The sequence below is a fragment of the Anarhichas minor genome, unplaced genomic scaffold (genome assembly GCF_050575085.1).
Source record: "Anarhichas minor isolate MPS153535 unplaced genomic scaffold, ASM5057508v1 ptg000015l, whole genome shotgun sequence".
NCBI lineage: Eukaryota > Metazoa > Chordata > Actinopteri > Perciformes > Anarhichadidae > Anarhichas > Anarhichas minor.
The window spans coordinates 2,243,941-2,259,426 of NW_027466461.1; the positions used below are offsets into that span (position 1 = coordinate 2,243,941).

At 44.0% G+C, this 15,486-nt stretch overlaps 1 pseudogene; it reads left to right on the forward strand.

Moving 5' to 3' along the window:
* The first annotated feature begins 658 nt into the window (after positions 1-658).
* LOC142950204 (general transcription factor II-I repeat domain-containing protein 2A-like) lies at positions 659-1,327 on the forward strand (annotated as a pseudogene).
* Positions 1,328-15,486: the final 14,159 nt, after the last annotated feature.

Here is a 15,486-nt window from a genome sequence, read left to right on the forward strand (position 1 = left end):
TGTACGTGATATTCACTTTTGACACTGCATTGAGCCCTTCTGTAACAATGAGCGGATCAAAGAAAAGAGAAGTCGACAGTGAGTGCCGAGTGTTTAATGAGTGGACAGCTAAATATTTTTTCACCGAAGTGCGATCAAAGGCTGTATGTCTTATTTGCCAAGAAACCATTGTGGTTTTCAAAGAATACAATATCAGCCGCCACTTTTCCACCAAGCATGCTAACTACGCTAGCAAACAGTCAATGTAAGAATGGGCGGCTACAACTCAGAGGTTGGCAGCCAATTAAAAGACTCCGACAAACTGCTATTCAAGAGTCAAGCACCAAGGCAAGTTATTTGCTAGCATTCAAATTAGCAAAGGCCAGCAAGTCTTTCTCCGAAGGGGAGTTTTTGAAAGAATGCATGGTGGAGACAGCAGGTCTCGTGTCCAGAGAGCAAAAACAAATTTGTAAAAATGAGTTTATCACGCAGGACAATGACTCGCCATGTAGAACTGATTGACGAAGACTTAGCCAGCGAGTTATACAAAAAAGCTGAGTCAATTAAGTTATATTCGTTAGCACTGGACGAAAGTAACGACGTAAAAGACACTGCTCAGCTCTTAATTTTTATCAGAGGGATTAATGACAATTTTGAGATAACGGAGGAATTTTTGACCATGGAATCTCTAAAGGGGACAACACGAGGAGAGGACTTGTATGACAGGGTGTCTGGTGTGATCGAGAGGCTGTAAGCTACCTTGGTGTAAACTTGCCAATGTCACCACAGATGGATCGCCAAACTTAACAGTAAAAAACGTCGGGCTGCTGAAAAGAATCCAGGATAAGGTGAAAGAGGAAAACCCTGAGCTGAATGTAATTTTACTACACTGCATAATCCATCAGAAAGCCCTGTGTAAGTCTGTATTGAAGCTTGATCATGTAGTGAAGCCAGTCATAAAACTCGTTAACTGTATACGAGCAAGGGGACTTCAGCATCGTCAATTTATTAAGTTCCTTGAGGAAACTGATGCTGATCACCAGGACTTGCTTTATCACTCTCATGTCCGCGAGTGTGGGAGCTCAAATGGGAGATTAGCTCATTTTTGGAGTTAATCTGGAAAGCTGACGATTTTTCCGAGCTGAGCGACGCAGATTGGCTTTGTGATTTTGCTTTTGCTGTGGACATATTGACACATATGAATGAGCTGAACATGAAGCTACAAGGGAAAGATCAATTTGTGCACGAAATGTACACAAATGTGAGAGCCTTCAAAGCCAAGTTGACTTTATTCTCAAGACAAATTTCAAACAAATCATTCGTTCATTTCCCCACACTCGACAAATGAAGAAATACAGCAAATCGCTGGACGACCTGCACGGAGAATTCTGCCATCGGTTCTCTGATTTTGAAAAAATTGACAAGTCACTTCAGCTGGTGTCATGTCCCCTGTCACAAGACTATGAAACAGCGCTGCAGGAGTTGCAATTCGAACTGATTGATCTTCAATGTGACTCCGTTTTAAAGGAGAAGTTCAGCTCCCTTAAACTGGATGAGTTTTATGCTTCACTAAGCGAAGCCAAGTTTCCAAACATCAGGAGGATGGCACAGAGGATGCTGGTGTTGTTTGGCTCTACCTACGTGTGTGAGCAGACGTTCAGCGTGATGAACATCAACAAATCACGCCACAGATCCCAGTTAACTGATGAACACCTCAGATCTGTCCTGAGAATTGCCACAACCAAACTGACACCAAACTTTGATGCACTGGCAAAAAAAGGGTGACCAACAACACTGTTCCCACTGAAATTAAATGTAAGTTTTCTTTACTTTTTAGGCAATTGCTTTTAATTTTACTTGTAATTTATATTAGTTCACACAAACACTCCATCCATCTGCTACTAGCCCGGCCCGTCTGTCAAATTTTAGAACTCATTGTGGCCCCTGAGCCCAAAAGTTTGCCCACCCCTGCGCTACACCATGTGGGAAAGTAAAGATAACCGCAAGCCAGTCCCTCAGTACCACCAAAGGCCAACCGCAAGTGGGGGTAAGCCCCCTATGAGGGAAAACCAGCCCGCTAATATGTCATCAAAGCCTCATGCCAAAATGCTAATTTGTTATCTATGTGGAAAGGAAGGCCATACAAAGCCAATGTGCACCCAGAACTCCTTCAAGATAACCCAAATGTGTTCTGTGCCAAGGAGTGTTGGAACTCAAGTTAAAATAGCCCTGCGTGAAAAAATGACTTCAATTATATCCGAGAGGCGCCGCCCCCTTTGCTGGCGACTCTGTCACCTGTGCGACTCTGTTACCTGTGCGTCTGTGTTTTTTATGTCTTTTAAATGCCTTCTGATTCATGATCATCAGCGTGATCAAACTTTGACGACGAGACCATGGCTGCACTAAACAATCCCACTTTAGTTTGCCTTCTGTGGCTTTGTTTTATCCTTTTCTGGAAAGCCGCTCAGACACTTCAAGTTAGGAGTGAAACAGGCCCATTTTTTATCTCCTATAGTCGGCAAGAGCTTCTTCATCTGCGGCTTCCTGCATCAAGTGGACAGAAGCTTGACTTCGATTTGTCGGATACCAAGCCCGGGACCAGGAAGAGAGGCCGCAGAGGTGGGGTCCGGGTCAGGAACAGACGGTGGGGGTACAAACCTGTGCTACCCTCCGCTACTATGGTGAATGTCCGCTCCTTGGTTAATAAGATGGATGAGCTGTCAGCCTACTTGAGGTACGATCGACAATTCCGACAGAGCAGCCTGCTGTGTTTTACGGAGACCTGGCTGTCTGACAGGATACCTGAGTCCCATGTGAAAATGGAGGGATTTTCACTACACAGGATGGACAGAGACCCAGCGAAGACTGGAAAAAAACAAGGTGGCGGTGTTTGCCTTTATGTGAATGACCGGAGGTGTCATCCTGGTCATGTCACGGTGAAAGAGAGCGTTTGTGACCCGAACATTGAGCTGCTCGCGGTAAGTTGCCGACCTTACTATTTGCCCAGGGAGTTCTCCCATGTGGTCGTTCAAGTTGTCTACATTCCTCCATCGGGTAATGGGAAGCTGGCCACAGAGACCATATCCAGAGTCACCCATGACCTGCAACGCTCCTCTCCAGACGCGCTGGTTATTATAAATGGGGATTTTAATCACTGCTCTCTCTCTGCCACCCTACCCTCTTTTAAACAAATGGTGTCATGCCCTACGAGGAGTGATAAAACTATCGATTTGTTTTATGTAAACATTAAGGACACATTTATTTCAAAGATGCTCCCCCCTCTTGGACAATCGGATCATAATCTGATATTATTGACAACCAGCTACTCTCCTTTAATTCGGAAGCTGCCAGTTACGTCCAAGTCTGTTCGTGTGTGGACGGAGGATGCATGTGTAACGTTAAGAGGGTGTTTTGAGTGCACTGACTGGACTGTGTTTCTGGAGGATGACAATGATCTGGACAGCATCTCCGATAAAGTCAACAGTTATATTAATTACTGTGTTGAGTCTATCATTCCCTGTAAACAAATAAAGACTTTCCCTAATAACAAACCTTGGGTGACAAAGGAGATCAAAGCTGCTATTAATAGGAAGAAAACTGCTTTTGTCAGCGGCGACAAAGACATGATTAAAACTGCCCAAAAGGAATTAAAAGCGATAATCAAACAGGGTAAGCGTAAATATAAGGAAAGGGTTGAAGGACAGATGTCCAACAGCAACACAAGGGGCCTCTGGAACGGCATGAAATCTATTACTGGTTATGGGACCAGCTCTCCCAGCGTCCCTGGTGCTGGGATCAATGTAAATGAAGCAAACCAGTTCTTTGCCAGGTTTGATGAATTTGATTTCTCTGCATCTCACGAGAGCATCCTCTCTTCTCTTGCACTGAGTAGTCCTGGGGACTGTAGCCCAGCTATTGTACTAAATGTTGAGGAGGTTTGACAGCAGCTAAAGCGCCTTACGGTTAACAAGGCAGCAGGCCCTGACGGTGTCCATCCACGCACCCTTAAGGTCTGTGCTGACCAGCTGTGCTCAGTCCTTCATTTTATCTTTTCCTTGTCTCTGTCTGCATCAAAAATTCCAGTAATGTGGAAAACATCTTGTTTAGTCCCAATCCCAAAGAAAAACAATGTGAGGAGTCATAGTCTTACTAACCTCAGACCTATAGCTCTGACGTCGCACATAATGAAATGTTTTGAAAGGGTTGTCCTGGGTCACCTGAGTAGACAGGTCTCAGTCTTCCAAGATCCTTTGCAGTTTGCGTACAGGAAGGTGTAGGGGTAGATGATGCACTACTTTTTATGCTCCACAGTATTTATAGTCATCTTGCAACAACTGCCAGCTCTGTTAGGATCATGTTCTTTGACTTTTCCAGTGCTTTTAATACAATCCAACCACACCTTTTAGCTAAAACACTTATGACTTTTAAACTGCACAATACAACTGTTGCTTGGGTTTTGGATTACCTTCTTTCTCGACCACAGTTTGTCAGGCTTGATAAAAAGCTGTCTGACACTATCTTAACTAAAACTGGAGCTCCACAGGGAACAGTTTTATCCCCCTTTTTATTCTCACTTTATACAGCTGACTACAGGCAGAGCCATGTGTCCTGTAACATCCAGAAGTTCTCAGATGACACTGCTCTGGTTGTTCTACTTACCCGAGGCAATGACCTGGCCTATAAACGGGAGGTTGAATCTTTTGTCAGCTGGTGTGATGACAATTTTTTAAAACTAAATATTGGAAAGACCAATTCCTTTTAGAAGGAAGAAGGAGGAGGTCTCCCCAGTGACAATTGCAGGTCAGCAGATAGAAATTGTCCAGTTGTATAAATATCTCGGGGTCTATCTGGACAGTAAATTAAACTGGAAGAAGAACACTGATGCTGTTTTTAAAAAGGCTCAGTCCAGACTCTTCTTCCTGAGGAAGCTGAGATCCTTTGACATCAGCAGGAAGCTTCTTCATGTTTTCTATCAGGGATCTTGGCTAGTGTTCTTTTTTTATGCTGTGCTCTGCTAGGGGCATCACTGTGGATGATAAAAACAGGATCAATAATATGATCAAAAAGGCTGGCTCAGTGATTGGCCTAACCCCAGACTCACTGGAAATCACTGTTGAAAAGCGAACAAGGGCCAAGTTAAAAACAATTGTCTTGTTTGAAGGCCATCCACTACACGGTGTCTTCAATGGACTCCGAAGCTCATTTAGTGAGAGACTCAGGATGCCTCAATGTTCTACTGAACGAATCAGAAGGTCTTTCGTTCCAGCAGCAGTCCAATTTTTTAATGAACACCTTTAGAGGTTTTTATCTTTCTGATGTCGATCATGTTTTATATGGCATTGTCTGGTGTTATTAATGCGTTTCTGTCTGTTGTGTACTGTGGACTGTGTTGTGTACTGTGTCGTCTGTATGAGTTTTTGGGTGGCAAATGAGTTTCCCCACTGGGGATTAATACATTTTTCTAATCTAATTGAAATCAATGGTAAAACCCTAAATGCACTCCTGGATTCAGGTAGTGACCAGACCCTTGTACACAGACATTTTGTACCATCAAATATCATTAGCACTAATGAGACCATCCCTGTTTGCTGTGTTCATGGGATGAAAAGCCTTACACAACAGCAGACATACAGTGGGGCAAAAAAGTATTTAGTCAGCCACCAATTGTGCAAGTTCTCCCACTTAAAAAGATGAGAGATGCCTGTAATTTTCATCATAGGTACACTTCAACTATGAGAGACAGAATGGGGGGAAAGAATCCAGGAAATCACATTGTAGGATTTTTAATGAATTAATTGGTAAATTCCTCGGTAAAATAAGTATTTGGTCACCTACAAACAAGCAAGATTTCTGGCTCTCACAGACCTGTAACTTCTTCTTTAAGAGGCTCCTCTGTCCTCCACTCGTTACCTGTATTAATGGCACCTGTTTGAACTCGTTATCAGTATAAAAGACACCTGTCCACAACCTCAAACAGTCACACTCCAAACTCCACTATGGCCAAGACCAAAGAGCTGTCAAAGGACACCAGAAACAAAATTGTAGACCTGCACCAGGCTGGGAAGACTGAATCTGCAATAGGTAAGCAGCTTGGTGTGAAGAAATCAACTGTGGGAGCAATTATTAGAAAATGGAAGACATACAAGACCACTGATAGTCTCCCTCGATCTGGGGCTCCACGCAAGATCTCACCCCGTGGGGTCAAAATGATCACAAGAACGGTGAACAAAAATCCCAGAACCACACGGGGGGACCTAGTGAATGACCTGCAGAGAGCTGGGACCAAAGTAACAAAGGCTACCATCAGTAACGCACTACGCCGCCAGGGACTCAAATCCTGCAGTGCCAGACGTGTCCCCCTGCTTAAGCCAGTACATGTCCAGGCCCGTCTGAAGTTTGCTAGAGAGCATTTGGATGATCCAGAAGAGGATTGGGAGAATGTCATATGGTCAGATGAAACCAAAATAGAACTTTTTGGTATAAACTCAACTCGTCGTGTTTGGAGGAGAAAGAATGCCAAGTTGCATCCAAAGAACACCATACCTACTGTGAAGCATGGGGGTGGAAACATCATGCTTTGGGGCTGTTTTTCTGCAAGGGGACCAGGACGACTGATCCGTGTAAAGGAAAGAATGAATGGGGCCATGTATCGTGAGATTTTGAGTGGAAACCTCCTTCCATCAGCAAGGGCATTGAAGATGAAACGTGGCTGGGTCTTTCAGCATGACAATGATCCCAAACACACCGCCCGGGCAACGAAGGAGTGGCTTCGTAAGAAGCATTTCAAGGTCCTGGAGTGGCCTAGCCAGTCTCCAGATCTCAAGGGAGTTGAAAGTCCGTGTTGCCCAGCGACAGCCCCAAAACATCACTGCTCTAGAGGAGATCTGCATGGAGGAATGGGCCAAAATACCAGCAACAGTGTGTGAAAAGCTTGTGAAGACTTACAGAAAACGTTTGACCTCTGTCATTGCCAACAAAGGGTATATAACAAAGTATTGAGATGAACTTTTGTTATTGACCAAATACTTATTTTCCACCATCATTTGCAAATAAATTCTTTAAAAATCAGACAATGTGATTTTCTGGATTTTTTTTCTCATTTTGTCTCTCATAGTTGAGGTATACCTATGATGAAAATTACAGGCCTCTCTCATCTTTTTAAGTGGGAGAACTTGCACAATTGGTGGCTGACTAAATACTTTTTTGCCCCACTGTATACATCAAGGTGCAAGGGCAAACCTACCTCCTAAACATTGGTGTTGCTGATAATCTACCATTTCCTGCTGTGCTTGGTTGAGACCTGCCTGTGTTTGATTTATTGAATTCCATCCACAGATGTAACATGGCAGTGACCAGAACTCAAGCTAAGAAGTTGGAGGAGCCCTTTCAGATAGTGACCTGCCTTTCTATGATGCAGATCTGGACCACACCCGGGAAGTCTTGTAAGTCACGCCAACAGTGAAGGAAAGAGAAGTTTCACCATACTGTTGTAACACCATCTTCTAGCCCTGAGCCTGAACTGCCCTCGGATTTCAGAATCCCTTACAATGTCATTGAAATGCAACAGAATGACCCCACGTTAGCACGTCTCTTGCAGAGAGCTAGGGAGAAGGGACAAGGAACGGACCAAGACTCTTGCAGTGGTGAGGATTTCTTCCTGAAAGGTGGTATCCTTTATCGTCGGCAGGGATCAGACATACAATTGGTGGTGCTCAGAACAGCTAGGGAAACTGTGCTGACTTTGGGGCACTCTGCTTCGTGGGCTGGCCATCTTGGAAAACACAGAACCTTTGCTCGCATTAAAAAACATTTCCACTGGCCTGGCTTGCGTGCAGATGTAGCTCTGTTCTGTAAATGTTGCCCTAAGTGCTAGAAAACCTCCCTCAAAATCCCCTCCAGAGCTTCGCTCCAGCCCCTACCGATAGTCAGTACGCCCTTTGAGCGGTTGGGAATGGACATTGTTGGCCCTGTTGAAAGGAGCAAAGCAGGCAACTGTTACATGCTTGTAATAACAGACTATGCCACAAAATATCCAGACGTTTTTCTTTTGAAGTCAATAAAGGCAAAAACAGTGGCCTTTTGCCTTGTGTAGTTTTTTTGAAGGGTCGGCTTCCCCCGTGAGATGCTCATAGACCGTGGAACTAGCTTCATATCCACTTTGTAAAAACAGGTTTACCAGCTTCTTGGCATTAAGAGCTTGATGACAACCCTCTACCATCCTCAAACAGATGGCCTCACCGAACGCTTCAACCGGACTCTGAAGCAGATGCTACGAAAATTTGTGAATGACACTGGTATGGACTGGGATCAGTGGCTGCCCTACCTCCTCTTCGCATGTAGAGAAGTATCCCAGGGCTCCACTGGTTTCTCCCCCTTTGAATTGTTATATGGTCATGAAGTAAGGGGCCCTCTCTCTCTACTGAGAGAGATTTAGGAGGGGAACCAGGCGGTCAGGGGGGCGGTTAACATAATTTGTCATGTGGTTCAGATGCGAGACCGACTGGAAAGGATGAGTGAGCTTGCCCAATCCCATGGCAGAGGCCCAGCAGCGTCAAAAGACCTGGTATGATTGGTCAGCCCGGTAGAGGTCCTTCAACCCTAGCCAAAAGGTGCTCATACTCCTCCCCAGTAATAATAGTAAGCTGCTGGCAAAATGGGAGGAACCCTTTGAGATCCAGAACAAAATTGGACAAACTACGTATCAGGTGTCCACTCCAGGTAAGCCACACTCCAGTAGAATGCTACATGTGAACCTACTTAAGGAGTGGGTGGAGAGACCTGAGAAGAAAGCAGAGGTGTTTCTGATTTGGAGGGTTCCAGAGGATGAAGAAGTGGAGGAGCAGTACTTGCCCATATCTTCTTCCGTGGACCTGGATCTCAGCCACCTCCCTGAAGAAAAGTAACTTTATGTAACCCTGAATCATTCCAGGAGAATCCTGGAAGGACACACCTTGTTAAGCATGACATTGTGTTGAAAGAGGGAGTTTCTGTGAGACGCTTGAGTTACAAAATACATGAACGTCTGCTGACCATGCTGAAGGAGGAAGTCCATCTGATGCTGTCTCTGGGGATCATTGAGTCATCAAAGAGTGAGTGGTGCAACCCAGTGGTCTTGGTTCCAAAAAAGGACAGCAGCATACGGTTTTGTATTGACTTCATGTATCTAAATTCCATCTCACAATTTGATTCATATCCTACTCCCCGGATTGATGACCTGATTGAATGCCTGGGAAAGGCAAGGTATCTAACCACCATAGATCTTTGCAGAGGCTATTGCTGAGGAGGGTGCTGGAGTGTCTCCAGTCTGACCATTAATTCATCAAAATGTGTCTTTGCCAAGGCCGAAACAGAGTACCTGGGTTTTGTTATAGGGAATGGTGTGATACAACCACAGGTGAATGACACTGCCAGACACAAGGAAGCAACTCCGGTCCTTTTCTGGGCATGGCAGGATTTTACCATCGGTTTGTCCCCAATTTCTCTGCCAGAGCAGCTCCCCTCACGGATTTGACTGGATCCAGATGTCCAAACCAGGTCCAGTGGACACAGGAGACAGAGGCAGCCTTTCGGGACATCCAACAGTCACTGGGTAAGAGCCCAGTCTTGTACAGTCCTGACTTTCAAAAACAGTTAATCCTTCAAACTGTTGCTTTGGAGAGGGGTCTTGGGGCTGTTCTCCTACAGGGACCTGCAGAGGACAACACCCAGTGGCCTTTATCAGCCGCAAGCAGTTCCCGAGGGTGGTCCGGTACTCAATGGTGGAGAAGGAGGCACTAGCAATCAAGTGGGCCCTGGACTATTTCAAATACTACCTCCTGGGATGAGAGTTCACCCTGGAGATAGACCAGTGGCTTGAGAAAATGAAGGACACTGCTTCATTATCCATCACATTCCAGGAAAGGACAACTGCACGGCAGATTACCTCTTTGAAGGGTTTTTTGTTTTGTTAACCTTATTCTTTAATAGAGTTATGTTTTGTTGACTTATTTTATAAGGGCCCTATTACTCTGTTAATTAATTTCTTTGTAGCTAATTGTTATTGAATAATTTTTGGGGAAAAAAAGTTTAGTTGTGTCCCTCACTGACTTTTTTTCTTCTTAACTTCTTAACTGGAGACGATTGAAAAACATGTGCAGTAATTTAACAGAAAAATAAAAACATGCAAATTATAATGAAAGAGTGGACAAAACTGCTCATTCAGAACAAAACAAGGCAAAAATTAAAATGTATTCCAGAAGCATAGATGGTGATCCAGCATTCCAAGATGCTGACAGCACAACATCTACCACCGAAAAATACGACAAAATCCTATGCAACCAAATCCTATGCAACCCGGTACGGCAGAGTGCTCCCACTTACCAAGTCAGTATGCTTAATTTTCTCTTCTTCTTTTCCGCTCATTTACGCCTAGTATGCATGAGCACAATCGTCACCATCATCAAACCTTGGTGTTGCCAAATGCAAGACATCCCAATGATTGGCAACCAAAACCACAAGAGCAGCTGTTAAAAGCTCTTACCGACCAGGAGGATAGAAGAAAGGAGACGGTCTGGGTGCTTGACATACATATAGAGTGCTGAGGGTGATGTCGCACTCAGAGGTCTGATTAATCATGGTATAATTGCTCCAGGCCCGAGGGTGAAAGTCGCATACAGTTCCCTGAAATAAATCAAAACAAATTTTCCCAAAATCTCTCCACTCAGAGATCTGTCCAACCCATAGCCCAAGTAGTCAACATGTGCTTTGGCAGCAGTGTTTCTCACTGATACTGAGCTCAGAGGACCTTCTCAACCTTATTCCTGAACTAAATAATATAGATTAAGTTTTCCCAAGGAGCAAAGACAATTTATTTTAAGACCAGTTACTGATTTTATTATTTAATTCATCACCGAACTGGTTCTCAACAATGTCTTTGTCCAGAAACCAGTAAAGTGAGTCGTCCGCATGAACAATGAGTTTGATGTAATTCCTGTGGACATTGGGCTGTCGATTGCGTGTGTCTTAAAACAGTGGTCCCCAACCTTTTTTGCGTCACGGACCGGTTTCATGTTCGAAAATATTTTCACGGACCGGCCTTCAAGGTGTGGTGGATAAACACGACGAAATAAAATAATACGACCGGCGTGAAAACAAATATAAAATGCATAAAAAATACAACTCACCATGACGCTGAATCAGTGGGAGCCCTGAGCTTGTTTCTCTGCCACGAGACGGTCCCATCTGGGGGTAATGGGAGACAATGACATCCGAAGTGTGTTCCGTATGTCCAGTCTACTCCGTAATTTTGTCTTGATTATGGTTACTGCAGGAAATCCAGCTTCACAGAGATAGGAGGTTGGAAATGGAAGCAATGTTTTGAGTGCTTTTGTGGCCGCATGATATTCAGCCTTGATTTTCATCCAAAACACCGGCAGAGTTGTGGTCCCAAACATACTTTTAAGGCCGCCATCATTTTCAATCTCCAGCAGCTGATCTTCCTCTGGCACGGATAAGCTCGATTCACCTGGTTTGTTCACAAATGGGTCTCGGATCCATTCCTTCGCAGTTCGTGGGTCTTTTGTGGTTGGGAAGTAACGCTCGAACTCTTTTAAAAGCAAAGACAGGTGATCTTGCACCAGCTGGGAGAATGAAGGTCCAGGCTCAGTCTCTTCCAAAATCCCTGCTAATGTTTGAAACATGTCAAATATCCCTCTGTCCACTCGCCGTCCCCACAATTCCAGTTTGGCTTTGAATGCAGCTACTTTATCTGCCAATTTGAAGACGGTTGTCGTTTTCCCCTGAAGTGACAGATTGAGTTCATTGAGCAGGTTGAATATGTCGCACAAGTAAGCGAGTTTTGCGACCCATTCCTCGTCACTGAAATGTGCTGCCAGTGGTGACTTTTTTTCTGAAAGTAATCTCTGCAGGGGCTCTCGTAACTCAAACACTCTGGCCAGCGATCTTCCTCTGGATAGCTATCTTATTTCTGTGTGTAAGAGAAGGCGTTTGTGCTTTGCGTCCATCTCCTCACACAGCTGCTCGAACAGACGGGAGTTGAGGGCATGTGCTTTGATGTGGTTAATAACTTTAACCACATCATTCAATACGGTGTTCAGTTCAGGTGACATTTTTCGGCTAGCCAGCATTTCCCTGTGAATGACACAGTGCGTAGACTTACATTCAGGTGCAACCTCCTTAATCCGAGCAGTTAAACCAGAAAGCCGTCCAGTCATGGCAGCAGCTCCGTCCGTGCATACGCCGACACAAAATGACCAATTCAGTTTTCCTGATATGTAATCATTCAGAGACTTGAATAGTTCTGCGGCTGTGGTGTTGGTTAGCAACAATAGTGCACACAACATATCCTCATGCACTTCCTCCTGATACAGATATCGCACATAAACAAGTAGTATTGCCTTGTTTTCAATATCAGTAGACTCGTCAACCTGGATTGCGTACCACGGTGACTTCTCAATCCTCTCCAACAATTGTTTCTCAATGTCCTCAATACGCCTAGTGACGGTGCTAGCTGAAAGAGGCACCTGCGCTATCTTTTTAACTGCGTCCTCTCCTAGGAGTTCACGGCAAATGTCCATAGCGGCGGGCAGGATCAATTCTTCACCAATAGTAAATGGTTTCTTAGCCTTAGCAATACGGTTAGCCACTAAGTATGATGCTCTCAGTGCACTCGCATTTGTTGATGTGGTGGCCCTCAGTAATTGCTTCTGTCCTTCGTGTTCACATTTTTTTCTTTCAAAAAACTCCAAAGGCTTGTCTCTTGTCTTGCAGGGTACTTGGTCTCCATGTGCCGAAGCAGTTTTGAAGGCTTCATTGACTCATTTGCTAGCCTGTCGCCACATATTATGCAGAGCGGGCTTGGCGCATGAGAATTACCTGTCGGGATAAACCTGTATTTTAAGTAGGACTCCTGATACTGTCTGTTGAATGAAGCTTTCTTTTTCTTTGAAGTTGAAGGCTCTTCTTCTGTCTCCTCAGTAGGCCTTTTCCCCTTAGCAAAGAAGCTCTCCAAAGACATTTGTTTTTTACTCATTTTCGCTAATGTTAGCTTGTGGGCTTAATTTGTGCAGTAACGTATCACATGACAAGCGTCTTGACATGTGTCAAGAGGGACAGGCGCATGTAATTGGGAGAAAATCCGGTCATTTTTCAAAATAAAATATCTTTCTGACTCTGATAATCAATCAAATGAAAAAAAGTTATTTATTCTTTCTGTGCGGCCCGGTATCAAAAGACCCGGGGGTTGGGGACCACTGTCTTAAAAGATAGGTTAAAGGTCCAGATACATGTAGGCAACTCAAACTATGTGGAAGGTTAGGGAAAGATCACAGTAATGGTGAAAGAACACAAATGCAGTGGTCTCCATTGTCAAATTCAGACAATTCCAACAATGCCAACATTCCATTATTTTGTCTCTGGTCAACGTAATTTTTAGGAGACGGGGCTGGTTTGACGCATTACAAATAGGTTTCTAATCAACATTTTAACACTTTAACCTTTTTTTCCATCTCCACCACCGCCTCTCCTTCGCACTATTACGCGGTCAGAATACTACCGCAACACGCCGCCTGTCTCCAGCAGAAACGCGCTCATCCAGGCCGAGGGTTAGGTTTGGGTGGGGACGTGGCTTCCTGGTGGAAGTTGTGGTTATGGTTAGGGCAGGGTTAGGGTTAGATGGATGCAAATAAATAGAATATACCTCCACAACACCCCGCCACTCTCGGCCCATTCTTCCCCAGCAACGAGGAACATCACTCGACCACAACACCTCCAGAATGTCCCCCAGGTGAAATCCGGGACTTGGTTTTATAGTTCCTAGTTGCGGGCGCTCACCCGTTGGCGCTGGACGCGCAGCCAGTATGGCAAAGATATGTTGATTAGAAATGTATTTGTAATACATCAAACACAAACGTAGTCAAGGAGAAAATACATTTATGGTCAAACGTAATTGAGAATGCATTTTAGTTTTGGGGGAACGTAATTTTTAGGAGACAGGGCTGCTCTGGGTGACATGTTGAATTTTGATTGACTTGTACCGATACTCACCAGTGTGTGTGTGTGTGCTCTTGTAATTTTAATGTAAAATGTAATTTTAGAATCATGACAGCAGAATTGTGTATAAGAGATGTGATAGAATGAATACTACTTGTGTCTGGTGACAATATTGTGCTCTCTGTCATCCTGAGGGTTACGATCAGTGGTGACTCAGCGTTGACAGAGCATGCTGCAGTATTTTCTTAGAGATATTAAATTTAAAAAAGACATCCAGTGCCGTCGCACGAGAGAGGGAGAGAAGGGCAGAAAAGAGGGAGATGTCACCCTCGACCAAAATGAGAGAGGAGATTAGAGGGAATAAGGGATAAGCATTGCCCCCAGACAGAGTGGAAGGGAAAATTGAAGTGACACAGAAAAATGTTACCCCACAGTCAAAAGAAGAGAGTGGGGACTCAAAGGAAGTCGCTGAGAGACAGAGAAAGGCAGAAGGGAAGTTGCCCACAGCTAGAGGGGAAGTGGTGCTTTGAGAAACCAACAGAGGGTCAAAGTGACTTCATCAATCACAGCAGACAACTCAGCAAGGCACAAGAGGGGAAATGCAGAGTTAAGACTTCGGGCAGACTCTGATCACTTTTGTTGAAGCACAGCATTGTTTTGCTGTTGTGCGGCACCCTGGAAAGCTTCCTTTCAAAGGTTGTTGACAGGTTCAGCTGGTTTTACACAGCAGACCTACTGTTTACCGGTTGCTGGTTACTGTTACGGTTCAAATGGGGAAATGGAAAGATATTCATTCAAGAGGCTGCTGTGAGTTTGTCTGAATGCAGTATAAAAATTAAAATTAAATTATAATGGGCTGGATTTGTTTGATGTGGTGGTGAGGTCCCCTGCAGTAGAAAAAAAACTAAACTTTTCAAACATTCTTCAAGTGATCGCAACCATTTTCTTCTCAAATTAATTTGTAAAGGATTCATAATAAACAGGTCTTGGGTTTACAAAACAGCCAAACAGTTACCATTAGTATTAGAAATATTCAATCAGTTGAAAATATTGTTTTCAACTGTATTGACGTTCTCAGTAAAGCTGTTGTGTAAGCACACTGCTTGGTTTATCATTTTCCCCTCGTATGTATTTTGACTCTAATAGATTTTCGTAGAAGGCATTTTGATTAAAGGAGGTTTGGAGGTTTATTTTAAATTTTTAACAAAAGAAATTGTCTCTGAACCGTGAGCCAGTTCATGATAATGTTCAAATTAATTAGTTTGAATTTGATTAGAGACAGCAGGAGGAGAGAGTTGAAGAAAATAAGTAATATATACAGTATATAAATTACTTATTGATATGTATTGTCCTCAAATTCCAACACAACCCGTTATATATGACAACATTGTTGGGGCCTCACCATGTGCTTAGAACAAAGACTTGGGCCTACTTGTCCTGCAGAGTAGTCAAAAGCCTGATTTGAGTTTAAAGATCACACCAAGCTCTGGGAGACGCTAAGTGTGACTTTTCATCCAA